Raw genomic sequence first — 18,122 nt, 5'->3', positions numbered from 1 at the left:
TCATGATTTCAACCTCTGCCTAAGTCTTCCCCGGTCATTTGTAGTGATCCTGATAGATTTAAGGTCATAATATAAGATCATAAGATCACTTGGATTAAAAGTGTAATGGTCTGAAGGACCTGGCCCTTCAAGCTGCTGTGGACTGGAGAACTCTTACGGCTTTCTGTGGACCCTCTCCTGCCGTCCTCGCCTCCTGTGTCTGTCTGCTCGGGTCTATACGTTTGCTGTTCTCATATGGATCCCTACTCACAGGACTTCCACACTTCTTTGTTCCTTTTTACTAAATATCACCTTTTAGATGCCTCCTCTGCTGGCCTCTTATTTCCTCTGCAGGATTTAATCAGCATCTAATACATACTTTGTCCTGCATTATCCTCAACTCCTAATGTGAATCTTACAGGTTGCTCACTGAATGTTGTCCGTATCGACACCCATACGTGTTACAAAGTGCCATCTTGAAGCCTGTTCAGGTGTGAGTCCACGAGTCAGTTCATGTAGGGTGACAGTACTCTGGGGATGTATAGAGAAATGACAGACAGGAGGGTGAGCAGAGACCCAGGCCTGTTGTCTGAAAAGCTAGTAAAGTCAGCTCTTTTGGGAGACTGCAGTAAAACAATTCCAAGTTCAAGACTTGCCAGGTTACAGAATGACAGGACTCTGCCATGGTTCAGTGGTTAGTGCGTCTGCATTCCTAGCATCCACAAAATCCTAGGTTCAATCCTCAGTATCACATAAAAAAGGACCGCTGAGCCGCCTCAGAGGCTAAGGGAAACTGCAGAGATGCTTGGCGTACAGAGCTCAATCTCTATGGACACAAAGGAGAGAGGGAGATAACCCGCCTGTCTCCTGACCTCCACTCTCACTGGAGAGGTACAGGAGCCAAACTTAAGTGAAATAAATGTAAATATGTAGAGAGAGAAGCCAAGGCTGTAGCATGAACCGGCCAGAAGCTATCACAGAGCTGGCGAGCTGGTTCAGCAGGCACAGGTGCTTGCCCGGCGAGCCTGGCCACCTGAGGTAAATTCCCAGGACATGGGCACAGGTGGAAGGAGGGAAGCAACTCCACCGCCACAGAATGCTGACAAGCCTCCACCCCCCACATGCACACCAACCCAAACTGGAGTCATTAGCATCGTTAGAAAACTTGGATGTGCAAATTTCCAGGTCCCACCCTAGGCCTAAAGATTCCCTAGCTCTGCGTGGTTTTGAGCCATCCCTCCTCCCCTGGGGCTTTGTTTCTATTTATTCTTTCTTTAGACGGGGTCTTGAGTACACAAACTGACTTTGAACTCCTAATCTGGCTACCACCTCCTGAGTGCTGGGATTACAAACACTATCATGCTAAGCTAAACCTTCCTCCTACCCACTCTTAAAGGGCCAGACAGTGACTTATGTTAGGCTTGAATGACTGGAAGGCCTTTTTTTCCTCTTCAACTTCAGTACCACCACTGCAATGCAAAAGCAGCCCCACCCCCACTGAATGATATGGTGTACACGGTCATTTTCCAATATGAACTTTATTATAAGAAATTTGTATTCCTAATAATTTTGTTTGGGGTTTTGAGACGAGGTCTGAGGTCTCTCGTGTATATTTATCTCTTCCAGGTAGCCTCGAATTACTGTGTAGCTCTGAAGGACCTTGAACTTCTTCCTGCATCTATCTCTAGAGTGCTGGATTATAGACATTGACCATTGTATGCATTCACAACAGGCCAAATACAGTCAGTGCTGGGGGTCTTACCCAGGGCTTCACCGTTGCCAGGCAAGCACTCTACCAACTGAGGCACATCCCCAGCCCTGTTTCTAACAGTTTATAACCTTATCTTAAAATTTGCAACTATCAGAGGAGATGACTCAGCAGTTAAGAGCACTGGTTTCTCCTCCAGAGGACCTGGGTTCAATTCCCAGCACCCACATGGTGCTCATAACTGTCTGTAACTCCAGTTCCTGGGGGGTCCATATGGTACAGGGCATGTACAAGGTGCACATATATGTGCATGCAGGCAGAATACCCATACACATAAAATAATACATTGCAACTATTACAGGTTTTTGGTTTGTTTGTGACAGTGTCTCACTAGGTAGCCCTAACTGTCCTGCAACCAATTAGATCACTTGAAAGTCATGGTGATCCGTCAGCCTCTATCTCCAGAGTCCTGGGAAGTCTTCAGTGTCTGAAGAGAGCACATATACATAAAATAAACAAATCTTGCTGGGTGGTGGCAGTTGGTGGCGCACACCTTTAATCCCAACACTTGGGAGGCAAAGGCAGGTGAATTTCTGAGTCAACAGAGTGAGCTCCAGGACAGCCAGGGCTACACAGAGAAACTCTGTCTCGAAAAACCAATAATAATAATAATAATAATAAAGACAAAAAATGCTGAGTTAGACTTCCCCTTCTGGCTGCCACTCCTGATCTAAGGGTACCTAGCCTGAGCTGGAGTCAGTCTAGGGTAAAATATGAATGGAAGTACTGTCTAGTCCCCAAGCCACACGTGCAAGGTGTGTGAGAGCTGTTTCTAATGCAGATAAGCTGCTTTGTGTTTGTTTTAAAAGTACTTTTTCTGGTGGTACTAGACACTGAATCCAGGACTTCATGACTGTCAGGCAAATGCCCCACTCCTGAGCCCTGTGCCCTGCTGATTTTTACTCCTTTGAGATGGCCTCACTAAATTGCCCAGGCTGACTTTGAACTGTGTATCGAGCGCACACCGACCCTGACACTGAACTTTCTTCAGTCCATGGCCCTAAACAAATGAAGGAGGCCAGTGATCAGCAGAATAAAGCTGGTAATATTTATTTATTTATTTAGAGACAGGGTTTCTCTGTATAGCCCTGGCTGTCCTAGAACTCACTTTGTAGACCAGGCTGGCCTCCAACTCAGAAATCTGCCAGCCTCTGCCTCCCAAGTGCTGGGATTAAAGGCGTGTGTCACCACGCCCGGCTCAAAAGCTGGTAATCTTAATTCTGGAGACTTTTCAGCTCAAAAATCCAAAGTCTACAATTTCACTGCAACAAATTAAGTAAACATGCTTTTCCCCCCTCAAAGCCAAGACTGGAATCTTTGGATTGGTTATCTATCTCAGGTTCAGCTCCAAGATATACACCACCAGAAACTGAGAAGACGTCTTTTTTTGGGTTTTGACTTTTGGAAATTTTTTTTTTTTTTTTTTTTTTTTTTTGAGACAGGCTATATCATTCTATGGTCCAGACTGACCTCAAATTCTTTGTGACCTTCCTGGGCCTTGCAAGGTGTGAGCCTCCAGGCCAGGCAAAGAATTCCTTTCATTAGAATTCCTGCTTCTAAACCATCAAGTTTTAAGCTGTAGTGACTCCTGAACTAAAATATATAAGGAAGTAGGTTTCAAAGTGTAAAGGCCAGGAGGGGTGCGGTGAGGTAACACCCCTAATCTCGGCCCTGAGGAAGGCGGAGCTCACCCTGGTATACATAATGGGTTCTAGGTTAGCCTGGGCTACAATTTCAGACCCTGTCCCAAAACAACAAAAAAAACTAAGAGGAGTCCTTTGTGAGGAGGGAACCTAAAAGAAGCAGTGCTTAATATGCGGAAGTCAAATCCCTAAACTATTTGATCAGATGTGGGTTACTAAGCACTTTGCTTAGTGGCTGCAAGTTTGGAAAGGGGTAATACCAGTCTTTCACCGTCAGGCACAGGTTTATGGAATTGCTGGATTCCATTCCTATTTTCTCCTTTTTTTTTTTTTTTTAAGGGCATCCCTGTGGCGTGAAAAAGCATTTGGCAAACCACTTTACCTGTCCGCGTCTTGGTTTTCCCAGGCACCACACCCGCCTCCACCACAGCCCCCAAATACAGAAAACTGGAGTAGCTTATCTTCCCGGTCTCTTCCATTTTTTTGACAGCGAGGCTGCTAACTGGGGGCAGAACTTGGTAGTAAAAAAAAAAAAAAAAAAAGCGAACATTTGTCTTGGCGCCTCTTCAAGGAGAGGATTCTCCTGGGCGGCTTTCCGAGGCGCTCGGGAAGGTAAATAAAAACTGGAGTTCCGTGGATGACATTAGCCCCATCCCACGCGTCACCGAAGGGACATCACGGTTGCGCTAGCCACTTTGGAGGCTAGGACACCAACCAGTACGGAACTCGAAGCTTCCGCCGAAGGTCTGCGTTGCTCATGCCTGCCTGCCTGCCGGAGTCCCTGTCTCCTGCTCCTCTCCAAGGACGGGTACACCCACCTGCTTTTTTCAGTTCCCTTTACAATAAGATTACAACTCAAATTTGTGTGTGTGTGTGTGTGTGTGTGTGTGTGTGTGTGTGTGTTTTAAAATTATTTCTATCCCCCCCCCCTTTTCAGAGCGCCCCGCCAAAACTTTCACTGTGTTCCTCCCACTCCACGTGGACCTCCCTTCCCTGTCCCAGCAACCCCTGCGAGAGCCACCCCTAACACGTGGTCAATTGTTGTGTTTCCTTCCTCCGGCTCCCACTTAGCTAGCATCCGCTAGCCACTGAACTAAAGTGCCCTCTTGAGGGTGACTTTGAGGCAGCAGCCTGGGCTAGAGGGAGTTCTTGAGCACTTACGACACCATGCGTTATGTGGCTGCTTCGGCTTAAAATGACTTTGTATACCCGCACAGTTCTGTGGTGAATCACCTTAAGGATTGGGGCCAGGGTTTCGGGGTTTCGGAGCAGTCAGAGTGCAAAGGCAGGGGAATCTTGTGAGTTCGATACTAGCCTGCTTTACATAACAGGTTCCCGACCAACCAAAACAACAAACCCAAAAACAAATAACTTTAAGGATTACACGGAAGAGAAGTCAGGTATAGTAATACTATGTAATCCCGGCTCTAGAGGCTGAAGAGGGAGGCAACATACAGAGCTGTCTGGGCTGTGTAGCCACCACACTATTTAAAAATACTAAAAGGGCTGAGAGTGTAACTCAGTGGTGACAGCTGAACGGTGGGGAATAGGCAGCCAGAAGCCCTAGACTCAGTCTTTAAGAGACAAACCCAAGAGAGAGCTAGCATCAATGAAATTGTCTCAGTGTGGAGTTAGCTAGTTTTCCTTTTCTGGATACTCCAACTCTACTTTCCTTAGACTTAATGGTGTTGGGTCACAGGCACAGCAACTCTTTGCATTGGGTGGACTGTGCCTAAACGGCCTTCCTCAACAACGCTATAAGTAGTTCTCTCTGTGCGAGCACAGTCGGACTGGTCAAGCTAACAGGTTTCTAAAACAGTATTAGGAGCACTTTGAATAGAGAGAGCCCCAGAAGATGGTGTTGGGAGGAAGAAGAGGGTAAGCAGCAAAGGTTAGCCCAGGGCCCAGCATGGTGGACTATGCTTTTAATCTCAGCGCCATAGAGGCAGGCAGATCTCTCAGTTCAAGGACAGCCTGGTCTGCATATGGAGTTCCAGGACAGTCAGGGCTACACAGAGAGAACCTGTCTCAAAAAATAAGTTAATAAATTAAAAATAATGGGATGGAATTTTTTCTCTTAGATTTATTTACTAATAAGTATACAAAAATGTATACAGTATTCTGCCTGCCTATATTCCTACAGGCCAGAAGAGGGCACCAGATCTCATTACAGATGCCTATGAGCCCCAATGTAGTTGCTGGGAATTGAACTCAGGACCTTGGGAAGAGCAGCCAGTGCTCTCTCTTAACCTCTGGGCCATCTCTCCAGCCACTGTGATGGGATTCTTATACTCACTGAACCTGATGTGAGGTCTCTCTCCTCTCAGCACCATGACTCGCAGTTTATTTGGGCAAAATACAACAGGAAAAAAAAATCCTTCCTTTTGTCTACCAGAAGTAAGAAAGTTGGCTGAGGAATTGGAGCTATAGAATGGGACAAAGCAGTGGATTGTGGGCGGTGTTCACAGAAAGGAAGGGTTACACAGTGTGGAGAAGGAAGGGTGAATTTGGTAGGCTGTCGCAGTGAGACAAGCCTACTCCAATCCCAGCACTGGAGAAGTTCAAATAGGAAGTTTAGGGGCAGAGAGGATGCAAGAGCATTGGTTGCTCTTCCAAAGGAAGAGTCCCAGCACTCACACAGTGGCCAACGACCATCTGTTGGTCCAGTTCCAGGAGATCCAACGCCGCCTTCTGGCCTCTGCAGGTACCATTGGCGCTCTCTCTCTCTCTCTCCCCCAACCCTGTCCCTAATAAACAAACGTGGGATGACTGTGGGGCTATTTGTGGTTCTAAGGTCACAGAAGTCATAGCCCAAGAGCTACAAATAGGTGCCTGAAGCACCTACTTTTAAAGAAAGTCCCAAAGCGGTCAAGTCAGAAGACTGAAAACTCTGGCTGGGCCACTTGCTCTCCTATAACTCAGCATCTGTCAACGCTCCCATTCCCAGGTGCTATTTCCAGAGACCAGGCTTTGGATGAGGAAAAGGGAGGGGCAAAGACGTCTAGGCAAGGGAGACCCAGTGAGCTCCTCCCCGCCAGCCCAGCTGCAGTTCTTGCTTTTAACCACTCAGGGGCGCCCAAGATCAACTAGAGTAACACAAGCAACCTAAAGTAGCTGGTAGAGGACAACTTAGGATGACCCTGAATGGAGAGTTGACACAAGGGCCCTCTGCTCTGAGGCTGCAGACCCTTAGCTTCTGGAAGGCGTCCCATCTCCTCTCCACTAAAAGGGACTCGTGGGCACTGGAGACTCACCCTCTACTCCCCCCCCCCGCCCCCCCCCACACACACACACACTACGGCCACTTCTTCCTTGACTAGTTCCCTTCCCCTCCCCCATCCTCCTGTGGGAACCATCCCACAGCTGGTCAGAAGGTTGAGGAATGCTCTGCCTCGGCTAGGTGCCAAACTCTGGACTTCCTGGGCTTTGGGGTGGAGCTTGGCAAGGGGAAGCCCTTTGGACACAGAGCCACCCAGTCTTGCAGAGCCTGCCTTCCCCCCACCCCCACCCCACCCCCTCTCGCCTCTAAGTAAAAGGCTCTGAAGTCTCTCTTTGTGACCACAATCTAATTTCCTTCCCCCACCTCAATAGGATTTCCTAGCCTGGGTAAAAACATCTACAATCTGGGGGCGGGTGCACTGTGGCTCACAGCGGGAGGCAAGGCACCTATTTCAGGACCTGCCTTCCCTGCCCCAGGAACGCGTTGTTGGAAGGAGGGATTCAGTTGTCAGGGTCTCACGCCAGCAGTTATTAATGGCAATTCATCCTCTCACGTTGCTTCTTAGAACCTTGGGTCTAAATTCCCTATATAGTTAAACACAGGAGTGAGCCGATTTCTGCGTACCTGACCTTGATTCAGCCCTTCGTTTCCCTGAAATAAATCAGCCGCGATCTGAACTCACACATCCAGATCAGGACCAAGAAAATCTTTGCGGCCCCATGTAGCTAATCGAGATGTGTTTAGCAAGAACGAGGAGCCCGCAAAAACCACTCTCAGATACCATGGAGAGCATCCAAGCCTGACAAGGACCTTTCTGTCCTACTGAAGGGGCTGGTCACTCAAATTGTTTTTACATTTACGGGAGGAGAATCTTCTGATAATGCAGTCTGGTGGCGCCCCCTGCCTCACAGATCCCCAGTGCCACTTTTGCAGCCTGTCTGCCTGACTGACGTCATCATCTATAGACCTGTGCCAGATTCCCAAGTTCCTCTCTGGAAACTTCAACCCCCACACCCTGGGCCTAGGGGAGAGCCAATGTAGGTCACTGCAGCTGAGCCTGCAGGGCTGTCTGCTCCTTGGGCCGAGAGCCTTTCAGGCCTAGAGGAAGTCTTGCAGAGAAGCAAAAGGAAGAGCTCTGTGAGATTCAGACAAAAATATACTACTCAGAAAATAAAGCAGGGTTGGGTGGTGGTGGTGGTGGTGGTGGCGCACGCCTTTAATCCCAGAATTTGGGAGGCAGAAGCAGGTGGATCTCTGAGATGGAGGCCAGCCTGGTCTACAGAGCACATTTCAGGGTAGCCAAAGCTGCACAGAGAAACCCTGTCTCACCTCCTCTCCCCATAAAAGTAACTAAAAAAAGAAGAGAAAGCAGGGAGAAAGCGGGAGTCAAGCGGTCAGAGCCGACTGTAACAGGAGCCAGAGCCTGCGAGCTAGCCATGCTGCAGGGAGAGCTAGAAGAGGCTTGGGCACGCTCCCATTCTTGGCTCCCCTCTTCTTGCTTTTCTTGCCTATGTAAGGCGACTCCGGTTCTGGTGCCTGTCCTCTAGTCTTCAGTCACTTGGCAGGCGCAGCTTTCAATCCTCAGGAGCCTCTGGGATTGATCTTAGAGACCCTCTACTTCCTCTGGTCACATGTTTGGGGTCTTGGTGGGAAACTGGAGTTGACTCCCGCTCCCCCCGCCCTATCCTATTGAAAACTCTTTCCTGCCCGTTATCTGTTAAACTCATTTTATCTGGGGGAACTTCCAATCTTCTTATCCCTTTCCTTGCCTTCTTCCTACCCTTACCCTGGAGATCTAAGTAATATGAATTTGGGTAAATGTAAACTCATTCCTCTTCACACAGAGGAATCAAGGGCCTGTGGCTATAACTGGCTACGAGTCCCCAGGCCAAGAAAAAGAGAGTGAAGATGAAGAAGGAAGAAGAGGCAGAGGCAGCGGTAGCAGTGGTGGCGGCCGCAAGGGCTAGAGAGAGATGGCTCAGCAGTTATGAGTACTTGCTGCTCTTCTCGAGGCCTGGGGTTCAATTCCCACTCATCTCTAATTCCCACAACCAGCTGCAACTTCAGTTCTACGAGATCCAATGCTTTTTCTGGCCTCCATAGACACCAGCCATGCCCACAGTACATAGACAGACATGCAGGCAAAACACCCATAGACATAACACAAGATAATAAAAATAAATACAGGACCAATTTCTACTTCTAGTCTCAAAAAATATTTATTAGTCACAGTTATGGTATTTTTTTTCCCTTTGGGGTGGAGGTGTTTATTTGTTGTTGTAGATTTGTTTTTGTTTTTGTTTTTTTGAGAAAGGGTCCCACTGTGTGAAGTAGGCGGGTCTCAAATTCAGAGATCCACCAGCCCTCACTGCTGAGTGCAGGGATTAAAGATGTGTACAACCAAGGTTAGTCCTATGGTGTCTGCCACCTCATCTGGTCTTACAGTGTTGGGACTTGAACCCACACAGCTTTGTCTATGCTGAGGGGCATCTTCAGTCCCCAAATCAGTTGTTTTAACCAGAAACAAGGGTGTGGGGGACAAGGGGAGCGAAAACGGTGGAAGGATCTAGTCTTCTCTTTGCTTCATTCTTCCCTCGAGAGTACATTCACCTCCCAAGAAGGCAGTAACAGTAGTGTCCCACCACTGGTGGCCATTTGCCTTCATCAGCAGAATCCTGGCGTCCTGGAAGCACTCTGATAAATGGGTTTTGCACAGAGTCAAACTAACTCTGACTATGCTTTCTGGCTGAACTCTGAAATGTTGCCCCACATTGGAGAAAAGTCAAAAATATCCCCAGATCATGGCTGTTATCTCCTGGACAGAATTCGGACCTTAAGCTGTGACTCCCTTCCATTCTCTCCCATCAATCCCTCTGGTGGGCATCCTAAACCAGATTCCAGAGCTGTCCCCAGTTTGAATCAGGGAGGCTCCGGTGAGCCTAAGAATTTGCATTTCTCACAGGGTCCCAGGTACTGCTGACAATCTCCATTACTGATCAGAGGATCATCTCCTCAGTGAATCCCAGCCCCTCACCTCAATGTTCACCCCGAAGACCTGGTTGGTATCAATTTTATACAGGAGGAAGGAAGCAGGGAGGATCCTGAGCACTGTACATTTGTGCAGACCCTTCACCACACAAGGCACGGGCAAGTAGGACAATCTCCCACCGATTATCTGTGCTCTTTTTATTTAGTCCATTAACTCCATCCTTATTGAAAGTCACTTCCCCCAAAACATGTTTTGCAACGGCGAGGGAGCACTAGGAATTTCCTGTGGCTAGGCAGCCCAGTGCGGGCAGGGGTGGAGGCAGCGCTGAGCAATCCAGTCCTTCCCTTGGCTCGGGCAGGGCCACGTGCCCCACCCCCTCACTTGCACATGTCTCCGCCGCCACCGCCGCAGCAGCCGGGCTGTTTATGAGCGAGTTGTTGTGGTAGAAATGGAGCAGGCTGCACATGCCCGTGCCATGTGACCCGGGCAGCCCGCGTGAGCTTCAAGACAGCACAAACACACTCGGCCCTGTCCTCCAGTGGCCGGAGGAACAGGAGGGAAGGAAGGGGGAAGAAGTGAAAGGCCACTGGGCCGCCTTGTTATCTGCTGCCCTGTTTTCTGCTTATGTACTTTGGTCTCTCTCCTGAACCACCGGTAGTGCAGTCAGCAGCAAGTAAGCCAGGGTTCTCCAGCATGCTCACCACCCAGGCAGCCGTTTAGCATTTACATCCACCCAGAGCCCAAATCCCCCCCGGATAACAAAGGGCCTCTCCGGGTCAGGAGCACAGCATCTCTCACCCCAGCCACCTTAAAGCTGAGACCTGCTTTTCCTGGAGCCTGGGCTCATCTAACCAGGCTTCCCTGTCCCCTCTTTCTAGGAAGGACGATGTCACACGTTTGTAAGAATAGTGCCCACTCCAAGATTAGAACAAGGAGAAACCAGCGATTTACGAGCCGGGGACAGGATGCTAAGAATGTGTTTGCAGCGGGGGTCTGTGGGGCCAATGGATTGTAAGGGGAAGTCCCTTTGCTAGTCCGTGTTGAGGAGGCGCTGGAGACCTAGAAAGGCTGGCTGTCACACCGACTCCTGGAGAACAAGCGACAGGGTAAAAGGACAAGTTTAGCTTTCATCCCTCACCGAAACGTCCCCTCCCCCGCCCACAGCTCACAGGCCCTGTAACCCCAGAGCCCCTACTTGCAGCCCACAGCTCCTGCCCCCTGCCCACTGATGACCCTGTTTCTGCGCTGCAGGGTAAGACTGCTGGAGTCAGGCGGACAGTAGGTTAGCAGGAACAAGCAAATGAAATGAGAGCGACCCACATTTCCTCGCACACCAGAAAACTTTGCAGCTTCTGCATTGCAGAGCTGGTGCTTTTTATTTTTTTTTTATTTATTTTATTTTATTTTTCAAATCTCTCCACTGGGCCCCTACACACGTCTGCATTTTTGCAACCAGCACAGATTTTCCCCCCCTCTCAGGGTGCAGACTGTGCATTCTAATGAGCCAAAGCTTCTTCCTGCCGCACTGAAAAATCTCATCAAACCCTGCCCCTCCCCCCACTTAGAAGAGTGGGAAGGATCCTAAATTTGTGAAGTAGCATCTTCTCCCTCCTCCCTCCCCCATCATACTGCAGACCTTCCAACCAACAGCTGCAACCAAGGGAGGAGGACCGGGAACGTGAGCCTTATTCCTTCCACACAAGCTGAGCTGGCGGGGCAGAGGTTGCTTATTCTTTCACGCCCCCCCCCCAGCCCTACCCACCCCCACCCCCCCCCCGCAGCCACTGCACCCTCCTTTCCCTCCTCATCCTAGCCAGTGTTTATGTAAGCCTCCCAGAAGCTACACACGGCCCCCAGTGCTTGCCCAGGCCCCAGTTTCTCCCAAGTCCATCCTTCTCACGAGGACTGTCATGAGCCTCGGGTTCCCTAAGCAGCTGCACAGAGATCTACAGAGGCCCAAAGAACAGCGGATGCTTGATCCAGAGACGGTTTGAGGTGCCGCTTAGAATGGAGATAAGAAAGGCGCAGAGGCACTCTGCCTCCTCAGGCATATACACCCCACAAGCTTCTCTGCACCTCAGTCCACAGTGACTCTACTCACGGATAACCAGGGAGCAGGGGCTTAGAAGATGGCATCACCAGTGAGTTACAGGTGATGAGGTACAGCAGGACAGGAGAGGTCAGCGTGACATATACTAGATGCTACTGTCTCCCTAGTTGGGAAGGTGGACTCTTTACCAGATCCTGGGATATGACTTAGATCCTGGGCTCAGAGAAGGCCACCCCTCCTTTGAGTTCCCAGAGCATTAAGGTACAATTGATCCTGCCTGGATCGTGGCCTTAAAGGTACACATTTCTCAGGCAGATAAATGGAAAAGCCTGACATCTTTCCTTTAGGGTCATATCACAATTTCCGTCCTAGATGGCCTTCCAGACTTCCAGCAAACCCCAGCTCGCTCATTCATTCATTCATTCATTCATTCATTTATTCACGTATTTATTAGGATAGGGTCTCACTGACTGGCTTAGAACACACTGTGCAGACCAGGATGGGCTGGAATCCACACAGCCCCACCTACCTCCACCTCCCAAGCTCCGATCAAAGGCAAGAACGCCATGCCTGGCTCTTTTTTTGTTTTGTTTTTGTTTTTGTTTTGTTTTGTTTGTCTTTTTCAAGACATAGTTTCTCTGTGTAGCCCTGGCTGTCCTGGAGCTCACTCTGTAGACCAGGCTGGCCTCGAACTCAGAAATCTGCCTGCCTATGCCTCCCAAGTGCTGGGATTAAAGGCGTGTGCCACCACACCCGGCTCAACCCAGTTTTAACACATTCCTGGAAGGAAGCACTGAGAGGCTCTGAGGGCCCTGGCCTCTCCGCCCTTGTTCTCATTCATCACCAGCTGAGGACCCCATAATTAGGGGACTTGATAAAGAACTCAGATGGCTGCTTGAGTCCCCTGCCTCTGAAGCAGTCCACGAGGAAATTTTGTTTTTTGTTTGTTTTTTAAAGGCTTTATTTATATGGATACACTATAGTTGTCTTCAGACACACCAGAAGAGGGCATCAAATGCCGTTACAGATGGTTGTGAGCCACCATGTGGTTGCTGGGAATTGAACTCAGGACCTCTGGAAGAGCAGTCAGTGCTCTTAACCGCTGAGCCATCTTTCCAGCTCCCTGTTTTGTGTGTGTGTGTGTGTGTGTGTGTTTTGTTTGTTTGTTTTTTAATTGCTGGTTGGTTTGGTTCTTGCATCCTACTCTGGGCCGTTCCTACCCTCTACAACCAGATAATGGGAACATAGGATGGAGAAAGAGTTTAAGGGAAGAGGAAATGCTGGAGTTAGAGGAGAGGTTCTGGGAGGCCAAGGCTCTTGTGTGGGAGGAAGCAGACACTTCTCTTGGTGCTGCACCTCCCGCCCAGCACGATTGTTGCTTGGGATGTATCCTCTTCATCGCTCAGTCTCCCTGGGAAGGGAGATCTGGCTAGCTGAATTTCTCCTTCAAGCCTGGCACTGAACCCCCAACATAGATCGCCATGCTGACTGACAGTGACATGTAGTGGTTGTTCCAAGTGAGGCTAGGGAGCCTCGCCCTTCCAATCCCCTCGATTAATGCTGTCCTTCTTTGGTAGTGTTCTGTAAATACAGTTTCACGACAAATCTCCTAGTCCCTTCCAGCACCATGGCCAGGTTAATAAATATCTCTAAGTCTCAGTTTCCTGATCTCCAATATATAAGAATGTGACCTACTGCCCTGAAAAGCTATGAAAACCAAAGGAGATCACGTGTATAAGGTTCTTAGCAGAGTGCCTGGCATACAGTTGGCACTTAATATGAAGTTTACTTTCTGATTTCCTTGGAAAGAATTGTGGTCCAGTAAAGGTGGGAAAACACACCCATTGAACCCATTCGGGCCTGCCTAGATCTTGCCTTATCCTTTCTTTCCTCAAGTTTTCACAATAACAAAATTAACTCAGACTTTGTGCCTCCTGTCTTGAGGTTCTCCCCCAATGGTAAGATTTTTGGGCGAGACTGGGAAAACCAGCCTTTTAGAAACCAGGAAAACGATCCAGAACGATAGGAAATGAGCCTCTCTTGTAAGTCAATAGCTGGTTCCCTGATTCAGGGGCATCCCCGGGTTCCCTGATTCAGGGGCATCCCCGGGTTTCTGGGTTTCTGTCCCAGGTTTGCATCACCTGGGCCAACAGGTTTTTAACCTGGGCAATGAGTCCTTGGTGAGAAAGGAGGGGGATGGGAAGGCACCTACTGAAGCCTGACCTATTTTCATTAGGGTCCCACCCTCAAGTCACTCAGTCAAGCAGTCTGCCCAAGATTGAGGCCACTTGAGGTCTGCACAGGGTGTTGTCGTGTTACCCAGAACAACCTACCGTCAAGGAGAATAGGTCTTGGGTCATACACCCACCTGGCCATGTACACTCAGTGCATACATACACATGTAAAGGTGATGTTTATATTCATGATCATAAACCCCTAGCCCCTCAGAAGTATACAGAGGAGCTCAAGTCAGAGCTTAGAGTCCTCCATCTTTCCTTTTGCTACTTTTCTTTAAAAACAATTTTTCTTTCAAGACAGGATTTCTCTGTGTAGCCCTGACTATCCTGGAACTCACCAGGCTGGCCTTGAACTCAGAAATCCACCTGCCTCTGCCTCCTAAGTGCTGGGGTTAGAGGTGTGTGTCACCACCGCCCAGCTTATTATTTTTTTTTTTAATTTTTATTTTAGGTGTATGTGTGTTTTGTCTGTCTGTCTGTCTGATGTATATGCACCAGATACATGTCTGGTGTCAGAGGAAGGCAGAACAGGGCATCAGATCCTCCCAGAAACTGGAGTTACACTCAGTTGTGAGCCACCATGTGAGTGCTAGGAACCGAAACCAGGTGCTCTGTAAAAGCAGCTAGTGTTCTTAGCTGCTGAGCCATCTCTCCAGCTCTGGTTTTCTATCTTTGATGGCTTTTCCAGTTCAAAGAATCCTGGGAAAACTAAGGATATAGTTGAAAATACAAACACAGAGAATCCAACAAAGCCTCTAAATAGTGAGGTCACTTCTCAGAATCCCAGACTTCAAAGAAACCGAGTGGAAGTACCCACACTAGGGTTCTGGGGCTATACTTTATGGAGTGCTAGTCATTGGGTCTGACCTCTTGGGGGCTAAGACTGGCTTTACATACGCGTGTGTGTATGTGTGTGTGTGTCTGTGTGTTTGTATATGTGTGTATATATGTGTCTATGTGTGTCTCTATGAGTTTGTGTACGTGTGTGTGTACGTGTGTGTACGTGTGTGTACGTGTGTGTACGTGTGTGTACGTGTGTGTGTGTGTGTGTGTGTGTGTGTGTGTGTGTGTGTGTGTTAAGCTAGAATGTCTGGCTGGCTGGTGGGAGGGGAAGGATGTTGTGTGGTTGCTGTAGTAGAGATCTTTGATGAATTGATTGATTGATTGATTGATTGAGACAAGTCTCATGCTGTCACCAAGAATCAGTGGCCTGGAACTTTAAGTAGCCCAGGCTCACTTTGAACTCATAGTAATCCCCTTGCCTCAGCTTCTCGGTTTCTTGGCTTAGAGGCATGATCAGCCACCATCCTACTGGCTATAAGGTATGTCTTGTTTTATTTTTATTTAACTTAATTTTTCCTTTATGTCTATGGGTATTTTGTCCTTGTGTATGTGTGTCTCTGGTGCCCACAGAGGCCAGAAAACTATACCAGATTGTCTGGAGCTAGAGTTACAGATGGTTGTGAGCTGCCATGTGGGTGCTGGAAATTGATCCTCTGCAAGAGCAGCCATTGCTCTTAACTGCTGAGCCAGCTCCCTAACTCCTACACCTGTTGTCTCAAGCCAAGGTTTAGGGCAAAGAGAGGTCACACATCCAGTCTTGTCCCCACCACCCTTTGACACATTTCTTTGGTGGCCCTGGTTCCCTGGTTTCTCTGCTGTTCTTCCAGAAGCTCCTGATAGAGAAAGGAATACAGTTTACAGATTAGAATTTTTTAGAGTTAAGGAAAAGCTCTACTTTTCATTTTATTCCCTGGAGAAAACACACACACACACACACACACATACCACAGAGTGGGAAGTGAGTGAGCTCATATGGGTATACCTACTTCAAATGGAGTCTCCAAAGACACTTCTTTGACTGGGTGTATAGGTAACACATCTGTAACCCCAGCACTTGGACACTTGGATGGCAGAAAGCAGGAAGATTAAAAATGCAAGGCCAGACAACAGAAGTAGACCCTGTCTCAAAAAAAAAAAAAAAAAAAAAAAAAAGCGCTCTTTGCCAGGGAGAAAAGAAGGAGCCCTATATAAAGTGGAGAGGAAACAGGAGTTCAATGTAAAGGCCCCTCCTTCCCTTCCTCCCAGCTTCTGGCTTCATACCTCACACAGACTACAAAACAACCTTGCTCATTGCCAAGAGCAGGGTCAGGCTGGATGAATTTCTGGGCTCTAGTTCCCTCTTCTCACTAGCTGTGAACTCCAGGAGGGAGTCTTGATCTCTGGCCCTTCCCTGATATGAAAACTTTCTCAGCAAGAGGACGTGGGCAGGACCACCACAGTTGCAAACAGTGCTGAGGGCCTTGGGGGGACCCAGAGCAACTAAAGAAAGCAGGGGAGTGAGCGATATTGAGAGGTAGTACTGGGACTAGGCGGGGTGGAACGTCTAGACAGCACCAAGGGACCGATTTTGGATTTTGAGCAGTCCTCAGATACCCAGGTGGGTGGGGTGGGGTGGGGGTTGCCTGGCTCTGAGCCAATCAAAGGTCTCAAAGAGCAGGCAGCCAGGGACAGAGCAGCTTACCTCCCAGCTCTCCCTCCACACAGTTGGCTGGGAGGAGGGAGAGGGAGCGGAGGCTGACTTCAAAACCAAGTTTTCCTGAAAAGCCTCTGGCCTTGTTTGTCTTAGCTCCTCCCAGTTCCTCCCATGGTGCTCTGCAGCAGCTTCCTAGCTCTGGACCTAAGGGCCAGGGCAGCGGGAGAAATGCTTGCTCCCCCTCTTTTCCAAGCCCGTTAGGCACGAGGGAACAGGGCTAAAGTCTAACCTTCAGATGATCAGTGGTTAACCCGGTCAAGATCATTGACCTTAACATTCAGCTTTCTTTCTCCTTGGTACCCCTAATTCCAGCTTTGAGGGTCTCATGTTGTTTAAGTCTCAAATCACTGAGCTCAAAGTGGTCCTCCTGGCTCAGTTTCCCCGTATGCTTTTCTCTGACTCCAAGGTAGCTTGCTTCCCAGGATTCCCAGAACTCTCTGGAGCTTCCTAAGTGCAAGTAGAGAAAGACTTAAGGTTAAAAAAAAAAAAAAAAAAGCACCCCCCCTCCATCCCCAAGTGTAGAGATTACAGAGGACTTGGAGATAGGAGCAGGGTGGCTGGGGCTTACTCGACTGCTTGAAGATACGTGTCCATCTCTCTTTACAACCCAAGCCCCAGAGAACAGACCCCTTCCCCCAGGCCTCTGTGTTTCTCACTCCTGAGATGACTGCTGCTCTGAGAGAGATGCTAAGTGCTTCATGTGCTCATTTATCCGCCATCTCAGGGACGGGACGGTCACAAGAAATAAGCAGTGAATGCCTGACCTTGAGCCAGTCCCTGAGATGGCGGTCCCTTTTCTTCTTCAGTAAGAGGAGGGAAGATCCTCACTCCCTCCTCGCTTAGTAGGAGCTTGCTTTGCAGCTCAAGTCAGCTTCAAATTCACGACAGTCCTCCTACCTCAGCCTCTCAAGGACGGTGATTGCAGGCACGAGCCACTACACCCTGCCAATTCGGGGAGTTGAGGGGTGGGAGTTAAATGATCCTCATGTTCTCCCTAAACTGTGGGCTTCTTCTGCTATCATGAAGCCCTGCAGAGAGCAGACCCCCCTCTCTCTATGAGGACCTCAGAGCACTTTCCCTTTGTTCTCCTTTTTATTTCCCAGACAAAGGGAAATGACTCACCCCAAAGTCACTTGAGTGGGCAGTGTGGTGTCATATAAGCAAACAGGGAGTCCCTAGGGATATCCCCGTGCTATGCCAGTCCTACCCGTGGGGGCTGGGGTTAGGGTGAAGAAGAGAAAGGGGTTTTATTTACACTGCTTGTCGCCCACCTTGTCACCATAGCAAAAGATGCTTAAGTTCTTGATTTAAGGGAAATCTCTCCTCCCAGCTTGTCTTTCTCCCCCTAGTCACCACTAACCTCAGGGTGAGGTCAGTTCTCCAATCACGTGAAGCTCTCACGTTTGCTAGGTTTGCAGAAAGGGCCTTTTAGCTTTGATCTTCCACGGAGCAGTAAAGCTTGCCAGGCCCTCCCCAGGAATTCACATGCCCTTGCCATACAAGGCTTTCCAAACACGCCACCCTGACTCTTCAGAAAACCCCACCCCAGTCCACTTTCAGCTCCTCCCCGCTGCCAGCAAGCACTTTTGCAAAGCAGAAAAGGAATAGGCACACTCCACCTACATTGTCAGTAGACTACAAATCCCAACAATCCTGGCGGTGCGCAGGCGCACAGATCTCAACGTGCCGGCTGCTGGAAA

At 48.9% G+C, this 18,122-nt stretch overlaps 1 long non-coding RNA gene across 3 annotated transcripts; it reads right to left on the bottom strand.

Annotated features, from left to right (window-relative positions):
• Window positions 1-9,779: 9,779 nt before the first annotated feature.
• On the bottom strand, window positions 9,780-18,097 carry Gm31862. 3 transcript variants are annotated; one of them, XR_880204.3, is made up of 4 exons: window positions 17,694-18,097; window positions 16,411-16,869; window positions 15,716-15,790; window positions 9,780-15,562 (listed from the first exon to the last, which is right to left on the bottom strand). It is a non-coding gene; the product is annotated as a predicted gene, 31862 (long non-coding RNA). The 3 variants fall into 3 exon arrangements; XR_389019.4 differs by having other exon boundaries at window positions 9,780-10,686; XR_880203.3 differs by having other exon boundaries at window positions 9,780-15,790.
• Between the last annotated feature and the right edge of the window lie 25 nt (window positions 18,098-18,122).

The sequence above is a fragment of the Mus musculus genome, chromosome 11, assembly GCF_000001635.26.
Source record: "Mus musculus strain C57BL/6J chromosome 11, GRCm38.p6 C57BL/6J".
Taxonomy (NCBI): domain Eukaryota; kingdom Metazoa; phylum Chordata; class Mammalia; order Rodentia; family Muridae; genus Mus; species Mus musculus.
Note: the sequence above shows the minus strand (reverse complement) of the source record. Positions and strands in the feature narration are given on the sequence as shown.